At 38.0% G+C, this 18,772-nt stretch overlaps 1 protein-coding gene across 9 annotated transcripts in view; it reads right to left on the reverse strand.

Moving 5' to 3' along the window:
- Nucleotides 1-18,570, reverse strand: part of LOC129765451 (uncharacterized) — a 134,809-nt gene extending 116,239 nt beyond the window's left edge. For 3 of the 9 annotated variants that reach the window (XM_055765799.1, XM_055765800.1, XM_055765798.1), the window contains exon 1: nt 17,617-18,570. The gene's annotated coding sequence lies outside the window, so the exon portion shown is untranslated. Of the gene's footprint in view, nt 1-9,649; nt 10,583-17,616 lie in introns of those variants that run through there. The other 6 variants (XM_055765793.1, XM_055765791.1, XM_055765795.1 and 3 more) reach the window with 6 other exon arrangements.
- Nucleotides 18,571-18,772: the final 202 nt, after the last annotated feature.

An 18,772-nucleotide genomic window follows, 5' to 3' on the forward strand; every position in this document is an offset into this window, starting at 1 on the left:
TCCAAAGTCAAATAGAAACGATTGAAGAAGCAGTTTTATTAGCAAAGCATGGCATTCCTAGTAGTAAACTGTTATCAGTTCAAGACTTCAACTCGATTGCTGCATTTTTGGATCATCAAGACATACATGTTTCTTCCTTCGAACACCTCTTGTCGCAATCAAAGTCACAAGTTGCGATCAACAATACGCATATTATATATATCTTAAAGGTTCCTCATGTATCATCAGTCACATTCGATTACAGTTACGTTGACTCTGTTATCAAAAACCAGAAACGAATAACTATCAAACAGAACCATATTCTAAGAAATGCTACACATATTTATGCATTAAAACAACCATGTGAGGAACAAGGACAATATTTTATTTGTGACAGCACCAATCTAGAATCTACTACACCCTGCATTGACCAGCTAATCAAAGGAAGACATTCTACCTGCATATACGAAAAGGTTTATTCAAAAGGACTCATCCAACGAATCAACAACGAGGTTATCTTTATCAATGACGCTTCAATAGAAATTTCCTCAAACTGTAGCAATTCGAATCAATTTCTTAATGGATCATTTTTGGTACAATTCGATAGCTGTAACCTTCGTATCAATGGAGAGCTCTACACCAACTTTGAAGTCACAGTTCCAGGTAAAATTTACCAACCTACAACAGGATTGCTGGTCCATGAAATTAGTACCATCGATCAACCACCAGTGGAATATCTTCAAAACTTAACTCTGGAACAGCGAGATAAATTAGAAACTCTTCATCTACAGAACAACTCTTTGAAATGGAAACTTCATATTTTTGGATCGTTTGGAATTACATCGGTAATTATGTTTGCCATTGCCATTGTTGCTTTCTGCTATCATTTCAGAAAAACAAACACCAATGTTCAACTAAGTATAACGAAATCTGAAAAAGTCAGCGATGAAATTATTTTGTCAGAAATAAAGCAACCTGAGGAATTATCAGAGGAAAGGAAACGAGAGATCGAGACATTCCTCAACACACCAACACAACTTCGGTCATTACGTTGAAAAACAGGAAGTGGGTTATATCTATGGTATAACCGCAAGGGTGACGTAGGACTATCGTTGATTTAGAGATCATTTGTATGAAGTTGAATCTGAATTCATTCTGAATGAATGAATATTTGGAGAACTTCGAAAACGAGAGCGTTACGTTGGAGGCACAAAGTTTTATGCATCCAATATTGGATACGGAAATATCCTACTGATGGGGAAGAACAATCTTCAGAAGCTATCCTGTTGATTGCGATTGATTGAAAAATCACAAAACCTAATGTATTTGGTCACAGTGTTACATGGATAGAAAACATTAAAATAAACTCTTTCATATGAATGTAATTTTAAATTCCCAGAGGAACTGGCAGATTATTTTCAGTAACGATTAGATATTTCCACATTTTCCTCGATACTGGAAGCCCACCAGTGGTTAATGCTAACTCGATAACCATCTGTTAATAGCACTTGATTGAAACATATTTGGTCACAGTGTTACATGGATAGAAAACATTCAAATAAACTCTTTCACATGAATGTATTTTTAAATTCCTAGAGGAACTGGCAGATTATTTTCCGGATCTTTCTCGATCCAAACGGAAAGAATTCCGTGCGTGTATGTGTGTGTGTGTAGCGGCTGCTTCGAGATCTTCCCGGGGAACCGTTTGTAGCATCACTCTCCTCCTGATGGATTCCCTTCTGGCCTAAGGTGCACAAACAGGCTCTTGGTGACACCGTTCATCCGCGCTTTCATGATAAATGAAGAGCTTCACCACAACAGCGACAACATGCTCCAATCGCTGTTCAATTAGAACTGAGTGGATTTCCGAGCGGCGCTCGCTTATATACCGATTGGTGATTTCAATAGCCTATTTTGAAAGCAAATTTAAGACTATTGAAACAAGTTTTTGGATCAGAAAGTAACAAGTATAGAACGCGTAGACATTTTATCTTTCGAATGAAGTGTTTATCATACCATTTCGTTCAGTTGTTTAGGAGCTATTAACACTCAAAATCTCGGTCTCCGGCGTAACGCTTTCGTTTTCGAAACTTTGATTTTACACCTCGGTATAGAAATGAAAGACGTAGTCCTACGTCAAAACTTCGAGGACAAAGTAATTCGAAAGGGGAAGAGTTAGCACCAGACGTAGCGATAAAATTATGCGAGTCGATATAAACAACGATTTTGCTAGCGGACGATCGGTCAGCATAAATACCATCCGATCCCGAATGCGCACTCAGCGAAGATAGCGGTTTATAAACATCAGCCACCCAGGTCGCAGGCTAACGAGATGGTGGTCCGTCAAAATTTTAGAATTTTAAAGATCGACGACTTACGACTCACATAAAAGCATGAACGATTAACGATATTCAGATCTCAGGATGTATTTTTTAAAATTTTGAAATGATTCTTTGAAACACCAATTTTTGTGGTCACATTTTTGACGTAGAACTACGTCTTTCATTAAGGCTGCCAAATCAGAAAATAAGTCACGTTTTTATGAAATAAAGTTAACGTTACTAACTATTTTTGCCGTGAATGGATTCTGGCGATTTACATACCAAACGAATCGGAAATTCCCTAAGATTTGTTTGATATGTTATACATTACAATCCCATAGTCTGTATATGGTTTAAATTGATGAAAATTGGAAGCACTCCCATTTCCTCATACATTTGTTCTGTTCATTTGTGTGCTTTCCCCAACAGAGCTGTATAATAGCGAATAACTTATCGACGAGCAACGAAGGGGTAATCGTAAGATGTAAAATCTCTGTGAACAAATGGGGAAGAAGAAGAACGAAAGGGAATATTTGCCTAGAGTATAAACAGTGCATCTTGCTGAGGCAAACTTCATTCTTCGTGAGGAAATCGACTGAACAACATCTGGGCGTTGCTGGGCGAGCTTGACGACGAGGGATCGAATGATTTTCTCAAGGCAATGGGGGTGAAGGAGTAATATGAGGAAAGAGTAGAGTTTTCCAAGGGCCTTTTTGAAGGCTAGAGACGAATGAACTGAAGAAGTTTAAAGTCTCTTTAATTCAACAAGGAAATGAAGGAAAGGCAAATATTCAGTATCGTTTCAGATATGAAACAATGAACATCGCTTGTTCTTCCTTGTTTTGCGCCATCACGTCTTCGTTTCGGACTGAGCTGTGGACGAGACCAAATTACTCACTCGCTGATGTCTCTGGCATTGCAATCATTGCATCAAATTGACGCCATTGCATTAAGGTTCTGAGATACAAAATTGTGCGGGGAATCATCAAGCTAGGCTATCGTCAGCTCACCAAGAAAATAAATGTCTGGAATGTTGCCAGTGATTTGGTTTCGCATGACGGTAGGAAAACTCTCTCCACAAAGGAGCTACGTTGAAACCCCTTTTGTAATGATAAATATAAACAAGGAGGGGAGATATCGAGAGGGAATTATTTACGTTAGGGTATTAGTAATGAATCTCTACTGAGACAAATATTCAACCATTTACCAAGCAGTTAACGTTGTTTGTTTTCTGTCATCATAAGTGCTTCGTTGGTGCCTTTGACATTGCATCAATGCATTGAACTGACTCTATGGTCAGCAGGTGTTAAGGTTGTGCACCAAAAAAATATTCGGGGAATAGCAAGTTATTCAATAAGTTATAATAAGTCATAATTTATTTGGGTTCGTGTGCAGATAGCGTTTATTTCGCTTATTTAGTCACCAAGAAAGTAAATGTCGTTCTGAAATTTTGTATGTGATTTGGTTTCGCTTGCCAGTAGCAAAACTTTCTCCACTAAGGATGACAGCTGCGCTTATCTCGAGCATGTATTGTTCTGCGAGCACAAGAATGAATCATCAAACAATTATCGTCAAATAATTCTACAATAAAATAACATTTCAGGGCCACCAAACTGATAGAATGGTTATTTCAAAATTTTCGTAGCATTATACAATGATATCCGTTGTTATAAACAAGCGACTTGAATTAAACTACAGCGTAGTTCTACGTCAACAATGCGGTCGTGTCTTGAACACAACCTCCTATTTTTTTCTAAAAACTCGTCCGAGTAGTTCAAAAGTTAAAAAAATCGAAAATGGACGTAACAGCAATCAGCCGATTTTACGGTCCACCATAATTCTGAATGTATAATTTATAGTTCAGATAGAAAATTATACCGAAAATACTTACTATATAAAATACTACCTTTATTTTTTCCGAAAAAAAAATAAATATACGATATACGAACAAAAATTAATTTTGAAAAAAAACGTTTTACTCACAAAGCAGTTTCTTTTCAATAATCCTCGTCACTTTTATCTTTTATTTTATCCGCTTTTCCGATTATCCTGTTTCTCCAATTTTTTCCTAAATTTTCCAACTCTGCTTTGCACCAAATCTAGATACAATTGCATTTGAAACATTTTTTTCTCTTTCGTTTCAGGTTCTTCCGGCCTTTGGATATTTACTTACAGACGAAGCACCTATTTCACACTTTGTTCATATAACTTTGAGTTTTATAAATATTTACTTTAAATTCACCTACAAATCTTTGATTTTAATAAACTATTTTTTTTAATTCCTGCACCTTCTCACTAATGCTTTTCCAGAGTAAACAAACCTTTTCTGTCAAACGCTGACTGTTTGTTTTCATCCCCGGTACTGAAAATTACCTGTTACATTATTCAGCTCAGCCATGTTGACATCTTTCATAAATACAGAAACGATTCACGATATATTATGTTTTAGATTATTCGATCTTTCCGTCTTTTCGATACTTCGTCATTTCATTTTCAACTTTAATTTTTTCCGTTATTTCATCTTTTTGGCTTTTTGCCATTTCGCTTTTTTGTTACTTCGTCCTTTCGTCCTTTCATCTTCTCCTTTATTTTGCGACTTCAAATATTTTCGTTATTTCGTCTTTTTACCTTTCTTGTTTTTTGCCATTTCGTCTTCTCGTCTTCTCAAGTTTCGGTTTCTCGTTTTCTCTTCTTCTCGTTTTTCGCCTATTCATCTTTTCGCTTTTTTGTCTCTCTCGTCTTTTGCCATTTTGTCTTTTCATTTTTTTGTCTTTTCGTTACTTCGCCTTTTCGTCCATTCGTATATTTGTCCATTCTGCTCTTTATCTATTTATCCTTTCGTCTATTCGTCTGTTGTTTTTTCTCTTCTTTAAATCTAAAATTTAATTCCATTTTTACCATTTACAATTCTGAAATTCTTGTTCTCCAAGTTTGACAATTTTTGTTTGCATTAACGAAATTTGTTAATAAGAGACGAAAAGCTTAACCTAATTTAACCTACCTTAACCTAATCTAAACGCGTAGACGTCTGTTCGTCTATTCGTATTTTCGTCGTCGTCTTTTTGTCTGTCTTTTCGTCATTTTCTCTTTTCGCCTTTTTGTCTTTTCTTTTTTTCGTCTATTCGTTCTTTCGTCCATTCGTCGTATATTCGTCTTTTCGTTTATTCGTTTTTACGTTTATTCATCTTTTCGTTTATTCGTCTTTTCGTCTTATATTCTTTTCACTTTTTCGTTTTTTCGTCATTTTGTCTATGCTAAATTTATATGTCTATTCGTGTATTCGTTTTTTCGATTTTCACCATTACGTCTTTATGTCTTTTCGTCTTATCGTCTTTTTGCCATTTCGCCTCTCCACCTTTTCGCCTTTTCGCCTTTAAATTTTTTTGTCTTTTCGTCTATTCATCTATTCCTTTATCTCTTTTCGTCGACTCGACTATTCGTCTGTTCATCTATTCGTCTGTTCGTTCTCGTATTTTCGTTGTTTTGTTTATAAGTCTTTTTTTTGTTTTTCGTCTTTTCTTCATTTCGTCGTTTCATCATTTCGTCTTTCTGTTTTTTGTCTTTTCGTCTGATCCTCTTTTCGTCTACTATCTATCCGTTTTTATGTCTGTTCGTCTTTTCTTCTTGGTTCATTCATCTTTTTGTTTATTCTTCTTTTCGTCTTTTAATATTATCATTTTTTCTACTTTCCGTCTGTTTTGTCTATTCGTATATTCGTCTTTTAATATTATCGTTTATTTGTTTTTCCGTCTATTTTGTCTATTCCTCTGTTCATCTATTCGTCTTTTTTGTTTTTTTTTCTTTTTCGTCTTTTCGTCCTTTCGCCCTCTCGTCCTTTCGTCCTTACACCTTTTCGTCTATTCATTTTTTCGTTTATTCGTACATTCGTTTATTCGTCTGTTCATCTTTTCGTTCAATTCGTACCTTCGTGTATTCGCCTTTTCTTCTATTCGTCTATTCGTCTTTTAATATTATCTTTTATTCGTCTTTCCGTCTGTTTAAAGTGTATCGTTTCGTTTTTCCGTCTTCGTTTTTTCTGTCTTTTCGTTTCCGTCTTCGTCCTTTCGTCTTTTAGTCTTTTTGTCTTTTCGTCTATTCGTCTTTTCATCTTTTCGCTCATTCGTACTTTCATTTATTCATCTTTTATTACTTTTATTTATTTCGTCTATTCGTCTTCGTTTTTTTTGTCTTTTCGTTTCCGTCTTCGTCCTTTCGTCTTCTAGTCTTTTTGTCTTTTTGTTTTTCGTCTATTCATCTTTTCATCTTCTCGCTTATTCGTACTTCCATTTATTCGTTTTTTCATCTTTTTGTCTTTTCTTCTATTCGTCTATTCGTCTTATCATTTATTCGTATCTTTGAGTTCCCGTATTTTTTGTATAGTTTTCATATTTTGATATTTTTGTATTACTGTATTTGTTTTTATTGCTCTTGTGTATTTGTGTTTTATATTTCTCGAATTTCATGTACTTCTTTAATTTTTGCTTTTCTTGTATTTTCTATATTTGCCGTAGTTGTTATATTTGATTTGTTTTTAAATTCGAGTTATGAATTTTGGAACTCTGTACTTCAGCTTAAGGGTTTTAGATTTGTTGGTATTTCAGATTTAAAGATGAAGTAAATGATTTTTTAAATTTGAAAATTGCTTTTGAGTAATAAAAAAGGGTGAAATTCAAAACGATCTTATAACAACTGGACAGTAAAATTTATTCAAGTCTCAATAGGCTAAACAATTTTATCGAACTGAATTGGTGTTCAATAAATGCTAGTTAACACGTTGAGCCCCGTGTCGGTCTCTAGAGACTGACATTGAACTTGTCGTAAGAAGAACGTTGATCAATGAGACTGACAGTTACAAAATAAGGAAATATAAAACAAATGGTTTGTTTTCGGATGTTTTACGATATGTGATTACTTTCGAGTCGAATTTTCTCCCTTTACGATGAATATCTTTGTGAGCGGGGACCGACACTGATATTGTGAAAATGGTCTAGGTGCGGGCTAAATGAAAAGCGTAGCAAGAACAATTCGGGGCTCATCGTGTTGAAGTAGTAAATAATATAACAAAACATTCGAAGTAAATCACATTTGAGGTATTTAAAAAAATATATCAAACTGCATTGATTCTAAAATCGTATGTAATCGAATCATATATTAGGTGTACCGGTAAGTTTCTTCGGTTTTACAACAGGTGACGTAACTTGATTATTATTCTAGTGAATCAAATTTCCAGACATTCGTTGGAAAGCTACTGTCATTGTGCGTCTTTTTCAGTATATGTCAAAAAGTTGAAGCGTAACCAACATAGTTTTTTGCCACTTCGAATATGTCGAACTTCGTACCAACGAGATTGTTTTTGCGGGGTTACTTCATTACTTCATTACATCAATATGATAAAAAAGCTATTACTTCAATATGAAGAAATCATCGCATTTTGGTGTCAGGTTTGCACGGTTTAAAAGTGGTAATTTTGATAAGGAAGACGAAGAACCTTCCGGACCGCCAAAAAAGTTAGAAGATGAAGGATTGGAGGCTTTACTCGATCAAGATCCGTCACAAACGCAACAAGAACTACAGATACACTTGGAGTAGCTCAGCAAACCATATCCAATCGTTTGAAAGCAATGGGAATGGTCCGAAAGATAGCACATTGGGTGCCGAATGAATTGAAGCCACGAGACGTCGAACGCCGTTTTTTCACGTGTGAACAACTGCTCCAACGACATAAAAGAAAGGTTTTTTTTGCATCGAATCGTTAATGGTGATGAAAAGTGGGTCCATTACGACAATCCTAGACGTCGGGCAACGTATGGATACCCCGGCCATGCATCAACATCGACGGCCGCGCGTAATATTCACGACCAGAAGGTTATGCTGTCTATTTGGTGGGACCAGTTGGGTGCAGTGTACTATGAGCTAGTAAAACCAGATGAAACTGGGGACCTCTACCGACGACAATTGATGCGTTTGATCCGTGCACTGAAGGAAAAACGGCCACAATACGTGCAAAGACACGATAAAGTTATTTTGCAGCACGACAATGCTCGGGCGCATGTCACGAAACCGGTCAAAACATACTTGGAAACGCTGAAATGGGAGGTCCTATCCCAACCGCCGTGTTCTCCAGACATTGTTCCGTCCGACTACTACCTTTTTCGACCGATCCAACATGGACTGGTTGACCAGCACTTCTCCAATTTTGATGAAGTCAAAAATTTGAATCTATTCGTGGTTAGCCGACAAACCGGCCGATTATTTCCGCAAAAAGTTCCGTGAATTGCCAGAAAGATGGGAAAAAGTTGTGACTAGCGACGGGCAATACTTCGAATATCAAATTTGTAACCATTTTCGCAGAATAAAGCATTAATTTTTGAAAAAAAAACCAAGAAAACTACCGGTACTCCTATATATGTCCTAAATACTCCTATTATAATGGAGTCTCTATATACTCGATTCTGACCTGTATATGAATTTGATTCCAGATGCGGATTGGCCCATGATAAATTTGCAGAGCCTTTTATTAGAACAGTTTTTCGAGCAATGACTTATCACACCCCAAGAATAAAAATAATTTCTCACCGACCTAGAAAATTTCAAAATGTTCAATTGAAGAATACAGAGTAACTTCGATATAACGTACATTTTATTTTCAAAATTGTACGTCATAGCGAAGCATAATAAAGAACTCAGAAACGTAGCTTATATTACTTTGTTGTGTTGCTATTTGAGTAAGGTTAATGAATAAATTCAACTAGAAGTTGAAGCCAACCTTTCTCCCTTCGTACTGTTGATTAAAACTTGATTCATTTAGAATTCGTAATCACAAAACAGTTGTACTTCGGGATTGATTAAAAGTAAAAATCAAGCTTTATCAAAATACAGATAATTGATTGTTCTTTCAGAAAAACAATATTCAAAAAATTATTCCTTTGGACTTTGAAAATATGTACGTTATATCGAGGTAAAATGTACGTTATATCGAGGGTACGTTATAACGAGGGTACGTTATATCGAAGTTTCCCTGTAATGAGGAAATTGGATTGCCATAAAAAACAACACGACAAAACTCAAACATCCGAATTATATCATTCCCGCCCTATAAACGCATGTAAATGCTGCGCTGTATTAACGCACCATAATTTCAACATACTTTGTTTACGTCCAGCAAGTGAATCACAAACAAATCCAGCCAATAGAATTTCAATTCAACTGCCCCGGGAAAGCAAGAAGCAAACGATTCTCGAGAAATCATTGACTAATTGGGCCGATCACTTGAACGATGCAAAGCTATCGACCAGAATCCAATCTCACATCTTTAACCTCAGTTTCCCTCCCTTATAATGCGCGCATACCTTCGATTGAGAAGATCAAACCAATATCCCGTCAGCACCTCACGCACGGAAAAAAAACAAGTGTATCAATAAAAAAATCCGATGGCGAGACTCCACACACCTTTCTCGGACACTCGACGTTGTGTCGTTCTTCTCAGTTCCAAGTTCACTTCTTGGGTCAAACTTCCTTCTGTTTGCCCGACTTCTAGCTTCCTCGCAATGCTATTTTCATTTCTTCGTTGCCATCGTCGTTGTTGTCGTCGTTTTTATATCTCGCTATTCCTTTCGGACACACACCCCGAAAACCTTCTGCACTACTCTCACAAATATTACACATTCTTCTGCTTTTCCACTCTCACTCTCATTTGCTCACACCTTCTCTCTGCGTTTCTCAACGGCAGTAAAACTCTCATTCATTTGTCACAGGAGAAAAACTGCCACAATATTTTCCAACATATCCACCCTGGAAGATATTATATCCGCTACCGGCACCATCTCTGTGGCTCCATTTTCACATTGCTACATTGGCCCACTGAGTTTACGGGTTGCCCCACGTTCGGTTATCGGGCGAAGCTTAAAATTTCTCACACACGCACCCGTCAAACATTGGGGCGGAGGTCACCACCATCGTTGTCGTTGTCGTCGCCTTCGCGTTTTTCGCAGCATCCGTGCAACCACACCGACCCAAATTATATCTTAAACACAACACACTGCACAATTTCGAAAATTTCAAACTCGCGTGCCGTCGTTTCCTCCTTCTGACACCTTGACTGCGATGAACTTTACCCGAAAATTGCTCAATCAATTACCGCGATTCGCGATTCCCCCGTCTGGCTGGCTGGCTGGGAAACAGAAGAACAGAAAAAAACGGGGACCCCGAAGAAGAGCACACAAAACGCGCACCGACGTCGTCGTCGTCGTTGTCGTCGTGGTCGCCGTCGTTAGACACACCATGTTCAGCAGCACTAGAGACCAGAGAGCAAAGGTACCGGTCGGCTAGAAACGAACGAACGCACACACCTACGATCCGCATGCATAAACACAACACAGAGCCGAAAAGCATGGCCGCACCGAAAATCTCAAATATTTCACCTACATTATTCCTAATTTAGAATACTATTTTCCGCCACAGTGTATGTGCGGTGTAAGGTAGTACAATATCAGTCTGGCTTCAGTGTTGATAGGAATATGTGACGTCACATATTGTCACAAATCTGAGAACTGGTTTTTCATTCGACTTTTTGGGATTTCCACAAGGTTCTCCATCTGCTCACCTTATCTAACAGGATAGATAACTAAGGTGGCTCGTGCTGTATCAAGAATCTCACTCCATTCAATTCGGTTCCAGCCGCTTGTCGCAAATATCCTGGATCCGGAGGAATTACTGGATCAAAGATTTTATTGACCTAGAACTACGTTTTTCATTAAGGGTGCCAAATTAGGTCACATTTTTATGAAATAAAGTTAACGTTAATAACTATTTTTGTCGCGAATGGATTTTGGTGATGCACATACCAAACGAATCGGAAATTCCCTAAGATTTGTTTGATACGCTATACATTACAATCCCATGGTGTGTAAATAGTTAAAATTCATGAAAACCTTAAGCGTTTCCATTTTCCCATACATTTGTTCTGTCCATTTGTGTGCTTTCCCGAACAGAGCTATCAATCACGGACAACTTATCGACGAGCAACGAAAGGGAATCGCAAGACTTAAAGTCTCCGTGAACAAAGGAAAAAAAGAAGAACGAAGGGGAATATTTGCCTAGAGCATAAACAGTGGATCTCGCTGAGGCAAACTTTCATTCTTCGTGAGGACACCGACTGAACAACATCGTTGCTGGGCGAGCTGGACGGTGAGGCTACCGTCAACTCGCCAAGAAAATAAATGTTCTGGAATTTGGTATATGATTTGGTTTCGCATGTCGATAGCAAAACTCTCTCCACAAAGGATGACAGCTAAGCTGATCTGGACAAGTAATATTGAGTTGGGGAAAAAGAAATGTTGTATATTGTCAATATATGGCAACACTTGAACATATCTTGTGTTGTACTTATCACATCGGGTCATACTATACGGCTATTTAAAGACGACAATCTGTGCTACAAGTGTCGTTTTGACAGTATTGCGATTGTCCTTTTCAGTCTCAAGTTATAGCGCGTCAAAGATGGAGTTCACCAAGAAATTCGCCATATTTTACGTTTTTACTACCTGCGAGGTAAAACTGCAACGAAGGCGGCCGAAAAAATTCGTGTAGTTTATGGACCCGTTTATGGATAACGGGGGATAATGAAGTTGGCAACATCTAAATGGCAACAAGTTTGTGAACAAAATGGCGCATATTTGACTTAAATTGGATAATTCTAAGTATGTTAACTAAAGCGTCAAATTTCGATCAGAAATACGACATTCCTTTTTCCCCAACCCTATATATAGATTGTTTAGTTGCTTACTTATGTAATCTGTTAAGATATTTCTTCTTGAATGACAATAACCTTCCCAGAGGAAGGTCGTGTAGTGACATCAGTTGATCATAGTTAGCCTCATGACAGGGAAGATGAATTCCGTGGAGTTTTTGACCTAGCAAAAGTTGATTATACTCTCCAACATATCGGTAATATTGCATTCTCAGCTCTTTCTTTCACACGTTAGATGTAAATTTAGGCTAGAATTAGGATAGAAAAAACAGGAAGTGGGTTATATTTGTTGTATAACCGCAAGGGACGTAAGACTATCGTTGATTTAGTGAGCATTTGTTTTTAGTTGCATCTGAATCAATTCGGAATGAATAAATAGATGAATATTTGGGGGACTTCGAAAACGAGAGCGTTACGTTGAATGCACAATATTCAGCAAAAGAATCAGTCACACGAAAATTGTATAATACATAATACATTGCTTGTATTGTGATATAATTTGTATTCCATTTCCAATAGACAAAATATCTGTTGCATCAAATCAGTCTACATTATTTTTGCGTTCGCTTATCCTTTCTCACAACACCCATTTCTCGTTTGAGAAATTGTTGAGTAAACATCGTTTGTCAGTGCGCATAGAGCGGGAATTCCTTCTCAAAGTTCATTGCACCTCTAATAAATTACCGAAAAATGTGGCCTTACATTGATTGCACATTGAAAAATCACAAGTGTTATATGGTTAGAAAACATTAAAATAAACTCTTTCGCTCGAATGTTTTTATTAAATTCCCAGGGGAACTGGCAGATTATTTTCCAGCAACGATAGCATCTTTCCAGATTCTCCTCGATACCTGAAGCCCACCAGTGGTTAATGCTAACTCGATAACCACCAGTTCATTGCACTTGATTGAAAAATCACAAAACCAAATGTATTTGGTTGCAGTGTTATATGGATAGAAAACATTAAAATAAACTCTTTCGCATGAATGTATTTTTCCATTACAAGGGTAACTGGTAGATTATTTTTTAGCAACGTTGACATCTTTCCGGAATCTTCTCGATGCTGGATGGCAACCAAACGAAAATAGTTCCGCGCGTGTATGTGTATGTGTGTGGTGGCTGCTCCGATGTCTCAAACGGAACCGTTTATGGCATCACTCTCCTCCAGATGAATTCCCTTCTGGCCTAAGGTGCACAAACAGGCTCTTGGTGACACCGTTCATCAGCGCTTTCATGATAAACGAAGTTAGCTTCACCACAACAGCGACAACATGCTCCAATCGCTGTTCAATTATAACTGAGTAAATTTCCGAGCAGCGCTCACTTATATACCGATTGGTAAATTCAATAGCCTGTTTTGAAAGCAATTTTAAGGCTATTGAAACAAGTTTTTGGATGAAAAAGTAACAAGTACATAACGCGTAAACATTTTATCTTTCGAATGAAGTGTTTATCATACCATTTCGTTCGGTTGTTTAGGAGCTATTAACGCTCAAAATCTCGGTCTCCAGCGTAACGCTTTCGTTTTTGAAACTTTGATTTTACACCCCGGTATAGAAATGAAAGACGTAGTCTTACGTCAAAAATTGTATAAAAACCCAAGCTTCACTGAATAAAGCAAGTAGTTTTTGGGATTGTGTCGTACGATTACATCCGCAACCCCCTATTGAATCGACTGACGAGAGTTCTTCAGACTCAAGTTTTCCAACGTTCGCAGCAGTAGTTGTAAAACTTGCGTTCGGAGTTCGTGAAGATCTTGTACTCGTTGATCCTCCCGCTTAGTTGATATTTGATAGATTGATCGGCTCCCGTTCGTTGCTCGTTCCGTACGGAATTAGTGCGAAGGCAGCCAATTCAGTTTATTCCAGGAATTTCTCGAAGAAGGAAGAATTCTCGCGACACTTTTGCGTACTTCAATACTGTAAAGTGCCAATCCAGATTCGCAAGGTTGATTCCTTCGCTCAACCGAGTTTGCGTATTGGGCAACTTTTACAGTGACGCTCAGAATAAGGGAGAAGAGAGAAAATCGAGAAAATCAAACGCTTCGTCATCAAATGGTTGCATCTTTTTTGGATCAAAACGATAATTTTAATATTCCTTATCAGTAATAAGTATACATTCTAATATTTCAGCTTTCGTATTTTTCGAATAAAATTAACATTTATATAAATGCTACACTCGGACAAATGGAAAACGGAGTTCGGTTTAATATTATAGTATATACAGGGTTTTCCAACTTTAAATTCCGAAAGTAAATTGAAATAAAACACACTTAGAATTCGAATTTCGATGAAACTTTTATTTCAAATTAAAGTTTGGTTTATGTCATTATGTGTGAAATACAACATCATTCAAATGTCCACCTAGGGTTTCCTCGCACACCTTGATCCGGAACAGGTAATTTTCGATGACTTTTCGGCACATATGGGGCGGTTATGAATATATATTTTTTTGATTTTAAAAATTTTCATTCCTTGTTACAAATATGTACAGGGAATAATTTCGTTCATCTTTACAAATTTTTTCCTCTTATTATAATTGATGAAAAATAATATCACTGGGATAAGAAGATAAAAAAAAATATATTTGCAAATCTGTTTTTGCATAGTCCCTTTGCATTAATATGATTGTATGTTATTTCAATTGTTTTGATTTTGTATCCGTGTTTTGATTCTGCATTCGTGTTTTGATTTAGTGTCTGGTGCTAATTCCGTAATATTTACGCTAAAAGTTTGGTGAAAAGGTTTTTAATTTTATAGTCTCCTCACATAAAAGCCATGCAGGTAAGATATATTTATTATCGCATTTAATAAAATTCCAAAAGCTAAATTTTATCCATAGATAATGAGCAGTTTCGCCTTTTGGATAGATGATGACATGCAGCTGAAGAAGATCGCCAACTCAACAAAGAGAATAAGCCAGCAGACAAGAAAATTACCATCTCAAGTTTGCCATGTCCCAGCTGATCACGAAGGATCTTCAGCCTGCCTTCATCGAGCATAACGTACTAAACGTTTTGACGGATTAATAAGCTCCGTTACCGAACAAATCGTTGCCTTGTTTGCAGATTCGAGAATCTATTCTAGAACTTCTTTTCGATGTAAGATTGTCGGAGAGATTGCAGTGTTTAGACTACCATTAAGTAATGTTTGGATTTCAGTTTCCTTGTATTGAAAAGTCCTATCTCAAATAGCCAGGAATTGAAAAGGCCGTGATGTACCTCTACAAGTACCCTCGAGAATCCAAACTTGCAGCAGATGTCCAAAAAACGAAAACCTCACCGGACCCACAGGGTCAGAGCAGTACCAGCAAAAAGGGCTTACCGTTCACCGAGGCTAATAAGTAAGAATTATGATAATAGGAAGCAACTTCTTTATTATAATCAAATTCGTTCATTTTTAGGGGTGTATTACGATCCGGAAGCAAAGGATGGGTACAATGGGCTCGCGTTCCCATGCCTTCGGGTAAGGAGTACATTGTTCGGCCAAAATAAACAAGTGATATTGATATGAGTCGGGATATTATTCCTACATCTTTGAAGCTGCAGTTCCAGAGAAAAAAGCGATAAAAGTAGAATACACACGTAACCTGAAATATATAATTCTATCATAAATGGAGACGCAAATCGCACTCATTTTTTTGGCTTCCATTGTTCGTACTAGTCGATAACAAAAGAGGATACGACTTCAAAAGTCACAAAATGACAAGTTTTTTGACTGCAATCGCCCACGAGAATTGAGTGAGTGTTCATGAGAGTTCATTCAAGGTAAACATATCACCATAGTCGCCTTCGGAAATTGAGTGAGACAATTTTTCCGAGCTGTCACTTTTCATTCGCGCATCAGAATCAGCCCCGTTGTCTTTTAAATGTTCAAGAGTTTGCGGAGAGTTGGCATAGACACGGTCTTTCGCATAACCCCACAAAAAAAAGTCTAGCGGGTTCAAATCGCATGATCTGGACGGCCAATTGGCATCACCAAAACGCGAAATTATGCGTCCCTCAAATTCCGTTCGCAATATGACCATGTTCGGTCGTGTTGTGTGGCACGTGGTGCCGTCCTGCTGAAACCACATGTCATCCGTATCCATATCTTCAATTTGTGGCAAAAAAATCGGTTAACATGCGGCCATAGCGCTCACCATTCACAGTTTTACCGTCTCGCCGTCCTCATTTTCAAAGAAATACGGCCCGATGACTCCACCAGACCATAATGCGCACCAAACTGTGATTTTTGGCGGATGCAATGGCCTCTCAACAATCACGTGTGGATTTTCTGGGCCCCATATACGGAAATTTTGGGTGTTCACATAGCCACCGAGCTCAAAATGTGCCTCATCGCTGAAGAAAATTTGATGCGAAAATTCAGCATTTTGCTGCTGTTGATCGTTCGACGTACGCCCGACGCATTCCATGGTCACCACGCTCTAATTTTTGTACCAGTTGGACTTTATATGGATGTAGGTGCAAGTCCAAATGCAAAACTCGCCACAGTGATGTGTTTGACAAGCCCAATTGCTGAGCACGCCGTGGAATCGAAACATTCGGGTCATCCTCCACACTGGCAGCAACAGCAGCAATATTTTCGGCCGAACGCACATCACGATGATGCACAGGTTTCACAATATCCGCTACGGATCCAGTTTGTTCGAATTTACGCACTACATTAGCGATTGTGCGCTCTGTAGGCCGTCCATGACGACTAAAATCCGTCCGTAATGCTCGAAAAACATTTGCCGGGTTTTCATCATTTTTATAGTATAATTTAACAAAATTAACACGTTGTGCGATCCATATTGTAAAATGACAGACATTCAACTAACGATATGACGCTTTGGTCGACAGCTATGTCAAACGGTTGTCAGCGCAGGGCTGTATAATTTCGGAAGCCCGAAATGGAAATCCCTGATCTCAGCCCTCTAATTTTATTAGTTTTATAGGATGTTCTCCATAACATTCTTGCGGGTGATGAATATACACACAGAGCATATGGCAGACGAAAGCGAACCGACACCGGAGTTGTTCCAGATTTCCGGAAAGTATATTAAAAGGTTCATTTATTACTTCGTCTGTACTTTTCCTAGTGCCAGATTACAATTGTACCCTTATTGATTCGAAAACTGCAATTAGTTGCGAGTATAATATTATCCAGAGCATCAAGATTCATTGAGAAGCAATCGAGATATAAGTATTTTCATAAATTATGTATCGTCGAGGGGGGTGGGATTGACTCATATTGCGAATACTTTCGAAAGATGTGAACCGTTTAATAGGGGAGATATTTTCAATACTTCCTATGTATAATAAATCACTGTGTTATTGTTTAATAATTCATCAATGTTTTCCGTTTTTGACCCAATCTCACCTCCATCGACGGTACCAGGAAATTTACCGGTATTAGTTGAGTCATCGTAATACGAGTTTTATAGTCAGAACCTATTTCAATTATATTTTTCCAGAGTTTGAACATTGTCGAAACTTTGGTGAACGATATGTTTTGCTAATTTAGTTTGTATTCATTATTTGAGGCTTAATAAAATTTGAATAAAAAAATAATCATGTCAACTTACCTTATTCTACTATTTCGATAAAATCCTAATTTCTGTTAACACTTCATTTGGTTTGTTGATTTCGTTTGTAGTGTCGATAGACTGACACTTCATCCAAAATAGCACCAAACAAACGGACTCGCATGCATGCGTAGTTTCACACCTCTAAATGGGACAAATACAAATACATGCCAATATTATCAGCCGGAAAAACAACATCCGAAAACAAGAAAATTCAAACAATCGCTTCCGCACACGAAAGTATAATGTCAAATATATGTTTACACGGCTCGATAATTTCTCACTTTTCAACTAGGCCCAGCCTGATGATGGTGTGCGCGACCGTTATTTTGATGTTATGTTGTGTAGTCTTTCGTTGTTACCGTTGCTGCTGTGCAGAAGAGCGCCGCGGCAAGCAAGCAGGCAGAATTATTTTGTTATTGTTCTAGCCCAGTGCTTCGTGTGTTGCACACCCGCATTTATTCACAGCACACTCGCACGCAACCACGCGAAACAAGTTTCTTCTTCTAGTCAGACACACACACACACACACACACTCATACAGCATGTACTCATCCAGGGAGAGTGCGAGAAAATCTGGACAACCTCTTTAGAGAAATTCACTCCATCTCTCCGATCCCTGAGAATGAAAACTGTGATTTGAAAACGAAAAAAGATTGCCGTTTTTTCCTTCAAACCACTAAATCTTCCATCCGGAGGGCTATCAGCCTAGCCTAGATCTTCCACACAATATCTTCTCCGATCCGTAAAACCGCAACATCGTTCGCTAATCTGCTATCCGCAATGAAGAAACAATGCAACCCAACCTTTCTTAGCAAATATTCTTCCCTACGGCTGGTTTTTTTTCCACTGCTCAGCTATCTTGTACACTATGCTTCCCTCTTACAGATGGGAATACACCGCGAGTCACACCGAGACGAATCTATGTCCGAACACATCCAACGCTAGCTACCTCGAACGGGAGACTGAATGGGTTGATTGACGTTTTGCCTGCGCGCAGTCCAAACAAGTGAGAGCGGGGCTCTCACATGAGCAAACCCGCTCTCACGCAACTCTCACACAGTGAGAAGAGACACAGAAAATACAATTTAAAGGAGAGGAAGCGACTGACAGTGTGTAGCTTGGAAGAAATGGTAACCGATTGCATTTAGAGAAA

Source organism: Toxorhynchites rutilus, chromosome 2 (assembly GCF_029784135.1).
Source record: "Toxorhynchites rutilus septentrionalis strain SRP chromosome 2, ASM2978413v1, whole genome shotgun sequence".
Taxonomy (NCBI): Eukaryota; Metazoa; Arthropoda; class Insecta; order Diptera; family Culicidae; genus Toxorhynchites; species Toxorhynchites rutilus.